Source organism: Triticum aestivum, chromosome 2D (genome assembly GCF_018294505.1).
Source record: "Triticum aestivum cultivar Chinese Spring chromosome 2D, IWGSC CS RefSeq v2.1, whole genome shotgun sequence".
Classification (NCBI taxonomy): domain Eukaryota; kingdom Viridiplantae; phylum Streptophyta; class Magnoliopsida; order Poales; family Poaceae; genus Triticum; species Triticum aestivum.
In genome coordinates this window covers 76,661,329-76,669,941 of record NC_057799.1, presented here as the reverse complement: position 1 = coordinate 76,669,941, position 8,613 = coordinate 76,661,329, and positions in this window count along the sequence as shown.

The window sequence follows — 8,613 nt, the reverse complement described above, 5'->3', positions numbered from 1 at the left end:
TACAATAAAGAAATTATGGCATAGTAACTAAGAATAAACCTACACTATACAATAAAGGATTTAAGGTATATTACATCCACTGGGCATCGAAGTTCGCCACCAGTGATCATAAAGCACAACGAAGAAGTAGATTACAAAAACTGGGCACCATTGCAGCGTAAAAAAATAATACTGAACCGAGACCACTTCCAAGACAGTTCAAGAAAGGTTAGCCTTGCGGGGGAACTACTTGGCAAGCTGCTGAGCAAGGCTGTGAGACCGGCCTAGCATGTCGGTCATAGCTTCCAGGTGTAGCTGTTTAGCGATGAGGTTCTCATTGGTGTTCTCCACAATCTTTCTTAGAGATAGGACTTCAAGTCGAAGTTGAGTTGCAGAATGTCTTTCTGCTAGAACTTGGGACTGAAGAAGTCGAACTGATTCAGACAATGAATTCTGTGAGCTTGTCTGACTGTTAGTCTCAAGTAACTTGAACACTGCATCAAGACAAGACTTTGGGGTTGTCTCGCTATCTTCAAGATGTTTTGCCTTCTTTGCTGCAATATATGTTGGGTTAGTCTCACAGCCTTCAGCAGACTTGTGCATGCCATCAGGCATATCACCCTGAAACAAAGCAGAGAGATGACAGGTTTTGCACGTGTATAAACAAAGATGATAACTATTCTGTCAATTCTATCCAATTTCAAATTAGAAAATAAAGAGTAAGTTCAAAATATCAATAGCATAATTTGGCATTCTTCATAATGCGGGGAGCTTCACCACACTACTGGATTACCATGTCAACATAACAAGCATAGATGAAGGGCAAAGAAAATCATTGTATCTATTTTGGATAATGTGCATGGCATGTTGTTCACATCATCAGCCACATCAGTAAGATAAAACAGGAGATGACAAGGTGCAAACGTGGGCTGCTTCACCACACACTGGATTATAGATCCACAAAAACAATCATACATATAGGGAGTATTAAGTAATGTGCATGGTATGAATAAGCAATTTGGTTTTACAAGTAAAACTTAGAACTTACGGTTCTTACGAACATGCATTTTGGTAGAAACAGCAAACTAAACAGCAGTAAACGATAGGGAGTATGAGCAAATTAAACAGCAGTTGAGGATAAAGGCTTTAGAAGGACTGACTTACATTAACAGTTAACACCGACTTTATAATGCCCTTCTCCATGTCAAGGGAAGGATAACTCAAGAATTTCAGCACAGAATCTTCTTCATAAGCATTGCCTGTACTCTACATTTTGTAGAGAGTAATTATAGATATGATAATACTGGAAGGGATAGAGGATAATGAAGATAAGATGCAGATTGATGCTACATAATCAACTACCAATCCCTGGAAGTACAAGCGTTACAGGACAAAATGTATTGACAAGAGCAATGGGCTACACTTCTGCACTGCATTGTCTGTGTATTCTACTTGTAGGTAAGATTAAATATAGATCTGATCTTTTTTAGTAAATGGTGAGCGAGGGAGATAAGATGCAGAATGCTACAAAATGAACCAATCCCTCTTCCCATAATACAAGAGTGTTTTGAACACTGGTGTACTGTACAAAACGTTCTTATATTATGGGACAGAGGGAGTAGCTGTTAATGTAAGTACAATGATAGACCACGTTCAGTCCTTACAAGAGGACTGCAGAGCTAAACCTCTTCAAAAGCATTGGGTTGATTCTAAATTTATGTAAGAGTCCATACGGATCTTATAATGTCCACCAAATGGACGATTACGAGGCTAACATGTGCAGTGATGCTACATAATCAAACAACTATGAAAGTAAGTATGGTCATACAGGGCAAGAGGTACTCACAAGAGCAATGCAGTGTGCAGTATAGTTGCGAGATTCTGTGGTCCCTTGAGAACGAATGTTCTTCTGCTAACAGTTTTCGTACAAGTGAGACATTAAGGCAAATGCAGAAATGTAGTTCAAATTGTGATGTGATATCATAGACAGTACCTTACGCTGCAGCCGAGACCAATGTGTAACAAGATTATTCCAGTCACCGTCGGATAAATGTAGCACCGGAGACTTTACAGAAATTTCGTTCAGAGGCTTGCCATCGAAGTGCGCTTGCCTCAGGTAGGAACGATACTTCATCAACGAGTGCTTGAAAAGCGCAACCAACCCTTGCTCGTCATCACAATCCAGTTTGCTCCTCGCCTATTTAAAAGAATGAAATCTTGTGTCTTCTGTCAGCAGAAACATATGCAGTAATGACCATGAATAACATTAGTACATTACTTACGCGTAAGTTGCGGAGGAAGACTGGAAATTGTTCTGTGTCTGCGGTATAATCTTTCCATGAAGGAAAGATGCGCACAAAGTTCCTGACAACAACATAAGCTTCGTCTTCTAAACTGGGAAGAAATGGAACTGGGGTCCTATTTGTTGGGGCTCTCTCTGGTTCGAAAAGGGATTTGGCAACTGGATTTGGTGTACTCTTCGCTGGAATGGGGGTTTTGCGTCGTACAGCTGGTGCTATGTCAACTAGCATAATCATATTGTTTGCTGCAGTTGGGGTCTGCTAAGTTGGGGCATCAGAATTGACCAGTGTAGTAGGGCTAGAGTCTGCTAGAGTTGGGGTATTTTGTGGGTCAGGTGATATTGCAAGTACACCTAATGGGCTATTTGATTTATCAGGTGCCACTACCTTTTCCAAATACTTTGCTTGTGCTCCTCCACGATCAGCAATCGCCCTCTTCCTTTTGAACGTCTAATACACAAGAACAGCATTTGAATGGATAAATATGGTATGATGACAGATGGAATATGTACTGAAAATGGATAGGCAGGGCGTATTCACATACACGATGTGTAAACTAAGCTAATGGCAGTTCAACAAAGTAGAAGCAATGCAAAGCATCAGTTGCAAGATATGTGCGAGCAATGTAACCTTGGAAAGTTAGAGCAAGTACCTTGATGGGTGAATAAGATAGGGCATCTTCCTCTGACTCCTCCACTAGGGAGCTACATTGACTTAGGTCTCCCTCTAGCTCAGAATCACTGTTAGGATCATATTCTGAGCATGAATCTGTAGGTGGAGAGCGTTTGCATTCCATTGCATCCAGACTTGATTTCAGTCCCTTAATGCCAAGTTTGACAACCATGGCATTGTTCTGCTTTATTCTTTTCATGCGTGCAAGCTCATAATCATTATGATGCTGTTCAGAATCTGAGATTCATGAAAACATAAAAAGTAGTCAGATTATCTATGGAATGCATTGCGGATTCAACTCGGAGAGTATCTCCCTATAAACCCCTGCATATGCAAAGTTCACCTCCCCAACCGTGCTGACCAGACCACACACAGAAATACAAACCCCTTATGTCTCTATAACAGGCAGGCACGCATTTCAAAACTGAAGTAGGAACATTAGAATCATATGAAATTCGTATTTGAACAAATAAACTAAGAAATTATGAGTGGCGTAATGTTTAGCTTCAAGGGTGGAGTGTTGGTAGTGCGACACAAAGCAAGTAGGCAGATTGTATTCCATGTAAAAGATCGAAACCTATGTAAAAGCTGGAAATGACACTTTCTTTCTATACAATGCAGTGTTCATTACCCACACATGATGGAAGAGATCACATAGAGAAATACTATTCACTCATGTCTACGGTTCCAGTATTTAGAAACAGGGTGGTCCACCCTAAAAGAATATTGACAACAAATATGACAAGGCAAGCATAGATGTAGTGAATCAATCATTTACTTGTGAGCTTACTAGGACAAGTATGCAGAATTGTAATTGCAGTAAGAGACCGTCCAAAATCTGAATGAAGAAGTTTGTCTAGCACTTATTGTTTGCAACTAATCGACGTGAATAATTGGATATTATATCGAATGAGTAAGAAAGACAAGTAAAATTGTCAACAAACCTGGCTTGCAGTAGTAATCTGGGTTAATGTCACTACGACCAACAATCCAAAATGACTAGTTTCTGTTCCGAGGGCTGGAATTTTGAAAACCCTGTGATCTTTAGAGGTACTAAAGATTACCGAAATACATCTGAACCATTAAGTGTAGGTAGCACTGAGCACACAACAAACCGTAATGACAGTCCTGCCTAATGAGTAATGAATCAATTAGAAAATGGGTGATGAGGAGTGGCTGCTGAGTGTTGAGGACGTATCTCAGGATAAATCGGGTTGGCTTGGTGGGTGCTGCACGCCTGAGCCCTGAACGGACTGGGAAGGTAGGCACGGCGGCACGCCCGGGCAGCGGTGACGCTGTTGGGCGAGCGGCTCCTGGCCTCCTGTTAGTCCGGCGTCTCCTCCTAGAGTCATGCCGTCCGGGGACGGCAAGTCGCCGGCGAGGCAGGCGGCTGGGGGCGAGTAGAGATCGAAAGCGCGCAGCAGAACAGAGGGGAATCGGGGCCTGGGACGACCCAAAATCCCAGGGTGGGTCGGCCCGCCGTGGGCACCCTGTAGAGATACACACCCGAGCGGCGAACATGCATTTTCGAAACTAATTTAGGAACATTTAGCTGACCAATTAAACAACTCTGTTTTAATAATATCATATTCGTATTTGAACAACTAAGCTTGTTTAGCTTGATGGGTGGAGCAGTGTTATTATGACACGAAGCACGTATTCTGATCGTATAGTGATCATAAAAGGGGGAAACTCTAAGCATATTTTTTAGCAAAAGAGGGTTTCCCCTCCAATTTCTATTAAAGAAACCACCACGGAACCAACATGATCAATTAAACCCTAAGCATGATCAATTAAACCGTATTATGGCTGTGCCATGGCGGATTTGAAGCTGCAAACCGGAGAAATGATATTTAGCATCCATTGTTTGCTTCGAACTAAGAACTAAATTCTAAGAGCTGAAAAGAAAGTAGAGTAACCAAGTTAAGATCTATTTTCTGGTTGAGATCAAAAAGTTGAGGAGATATGAAGTACCACCTCTCTTGCGGCGTCGTGTAGGCATCGGGGGTGCGATGGCTGTCGGTGGCGTTGAAGCAGATCTGCGACAGTAGACGGGTGCATCGGGGGATAAGTCCCGTTGCGGTGGAAGAGAAGGTCGTGTGAGCGGCCCCGGCAAAGAGGACGACGGCGCCGATGAAGCGAGAGGACGCGATGCAAGGCTATTGGTCTGTCGCCGTGGATGAGAAACGTCCATCTCTAGCAGTGGACGACGCGGTCTTGGTAGGCGCTTTGGCATGGTGGAGGACGGTGGCGATGCATGTGGTGGAGGACGGCGGCGGTGGATGGGGTGGCGGACGGAGGCTGGTGTGGGGATGGGGTGTTCTAGCGCGGACGGTGTATGAATGGGAAAATGGAGGGAGAGGTACGGGGAACCATGTTTTTGGGACGCGCCTGTCTGAAATATGGGAAAGTTACGAACTTAGCCCCCGTTTAAAATTTGGACGTCTCGTCGATTGGGGATAGGACGGTAATCTCGCATCTCGCCAATATTTGCCCAGAGCAATTTCGGGCGAGGAGAGGGTGGTTGGCGCCCATGGTTGGCACCCACGGTGTATGAACGGGGCTGACAGGTAGGGCGGTTGTGTCATGTCTGAGTGAAGTTACAAACCTGCCCCTATTGAAAATATTTGCCTACATCAATTTCGGCCGAGTCGAGTTTGTTTTGCCGCCCACCGTGTATGAATGGGGAATGGAGGGAGAAACAGAGGTCTTTCGGACGAGCTTGAATCAAATGAGTTTTGCCGCCCATGTTTGACGCCCACCGTGTCGGAATGGGCTCAGAGGCGGTCGTGTCACGTCTAATTGAAGTTACTAGCCTACCCCTATTTAGAGTAGTGGAAATCGGGCCGATGGATTGTCCGTGTAGTGGGTAGACAGTAATTTCCATCTCCCAAACACTTGGCTTCGGGCAGCCGACGTGGGAGTGGACATTTTGCTGCTTCTTTCGAATTTTGGGACAATAAGCATCCACGTTTACCCTGGCAACTAAATTCGAATCCATTTTGTATTCCTATATGAATCTTTATAAATCATTCTATGTGTTTTTATATATCTTCAAAAGGACGACAAAGATGTATTCCACTGTCATATATGAATATGGTTTACAAATGCCGATACTCAAATTCAGAAACTAGAATCCAGTTTAAGGTGAATTCGAATATTTGGAACACTTCATGTCCAACTCAAATGTCACACGCAGCATAATGTGTACTCCCATTTAGATATGTACACAAGCGATGTATCAAGATTCAAATACCGAGTCAATCAACCAAGAATGTACAGAACTAACAGACATATAAACACTTATAGAGTATATGGATCAATAATATCAACTAACATACATAAGCCAGGCCGTTGTACCTTTTTTTGGCTACAACAGCATCCTTTTTTTAGCCAGCATCTTGGCCCTTTCCGATGCGTGCCACTTATGGTCCATCTATACTACTACTATTGCTGAATGCGCATTTAGTCCGATTGGCATATTTGTAGGTCTGGCACAGCAATCCAAATGAAATGTCTCCAAGTCTTATCAATTAGTACAGACTTGTGCTCAAATAAAATTACAAACCAAAAAACAAAAAAAACAATTATTACATGATCTCTAAAACAAATGGTTTGATTGATTACATGAACAGACAATACAAAGGTTATTCAACTATGGAAAGAACATTTCACCTATGATTTACCAAGTAGGAATTTAATTTCCTTTTTTTCCTTCAGGACCTTAACAATCTGGTCAGTCTCAGCTTGCTTCGTTTTGAAATCCACCAAATATTTAATGGTTGTCTTGAGTACTGCTTGTGATTGTGCTGTTTGCTTCCTCAACATGTCAACTTCATCTCTAAGTGCAGAAGCAGAATCTCTTTCTACCACTAGTTTAGCCTCTAGAGCATCAGCAGTTGGCAATTCATAATGCACGATTGGGCCGGTGCCACTGCTGTGGGATGATGCAACGTCCATGGGGACCTCGCTCTTTGATCTTGGGCTAACCTGTTTTGCCATTAAAGTTCCGATTGGATTCAGAAAAGTTGAAGTTAGCAAAACATCTCACCTGGGAGTTATAACAGCAAACCAGTTAAACAAAAAAGGAATTAAAGAGTTTCAATTGGATGCTGAAAAGTAGTTATTAACATCATTGTAACCCGCTGTTGTAGCAGCAAAGCAGTTAAACAAACAAGTAGATATTTAAGTTAAGGCAAACAGGTAATTCTTAATAGTAAGTATCAAACACATAGATAGGCGCAGTCTACAATATGATTAACAGGTTGTGCCATTATGTAATCAGTAGCGAACTAAATTAAGCCAAGCAACATAATTGAACAATTTTGCAATAAGTGGCTAGCTAAAATTCCGAGAAGCAGGTAACTGAACTTACGCTAGTTCTTTGTACAGGCACACTGCAACTTCTTTTTTGCTTACAAGGTTGTATGAAGGAGTCCATGGCATCAATTGCTTGGATACGCAGTCCCAATACTTCTTTCTTCCCACACTGCATGGGTAAGTTGAATGGTTAATCTGGTAAGATGGTGCGTCCTTGATATGTTATATGAGGATGTGTAGTCAGACTAGTTGTAGCCAAACACATCACACTGGCTTTTACTGTATATTTCCTGCGATTACTTTTGGCATATCGAGATCTAAGCAATCTACAATAGGATGAAAAGACTGGCATCCTTCACATTATTGGCGAACTCAGTTCATAGAAACAAGCAATTCAACCATTCTGTGTGTAAATCAAAAGCGCCACTGGAATATTTTTCACTATCCAATCATACACGCAAAAAGGGGCGACGCCACCATAGGGGCTGGTATGGGCGACCGCCTCAGGTGGCTGGAAAGTGTGCACCTAGTTTGAGTCATCTAGGTTGGCCCACGCTAGTTTTGTTCGTCCCAACGCACGAGCAGGCAATGTAAAAAATGAAGAAAAATGTTTCAATTTGGATGGGCCAATAACATACGTGCAAGGCAGGCCCTATAGCAGGCTCGCGGCCCAAACGAGCGCCTCCCATATCGATCGACAGCAGGAAAATCCCAATTCATTCGCTCCAGCCTCCAGTCTGGTTCGCTCCTAACCTAGCCGCCACTGGACAGACCAACAGAGCACTTCCTCGTGCCCTTGTTGGAGGGCGGTCGGCGGGCTTCAAGCGAACGGAAGGACAAGAAGATGAAGATCCAACCCTGGGTGTAGCCTGCGTGGGAGGCAGCGGCGGCAGCACGGGCATGGCATTGAGCTTGCGCAAACGAATAGTCGCAGCTTGCAAGAGTAGCATGCGCAACGAGCAGGCACACCACATCCCTGATTATATCTAATTCAACTCTTCAATTTCTAGCCAATAGTTAAACCTGACGGTGTTGTAAAACTGCTTGTATGTAGGGAATCTATGAGAAAATGAAACCAATTTCTACTTATTTTATAACTCCCCCAATCAATACTGAACTGACTGGATCTGATGTATCTAATCAAGTTTCCGGTGCAAACATACAAGCTCATGTTGTTCTTGAGCCTGAAGTGTCTAATGAACAGACTGCTAATGAAGGATTTGATGCAAACATTTTACATGCTCCTGGTGATGAACATATAGTGTCTAATGAGGGATCTAATGCAAGCATTTTGCAAGCTCATTGAAGGATTTAGTGTCTAATGATGATCTACTATGTTGAG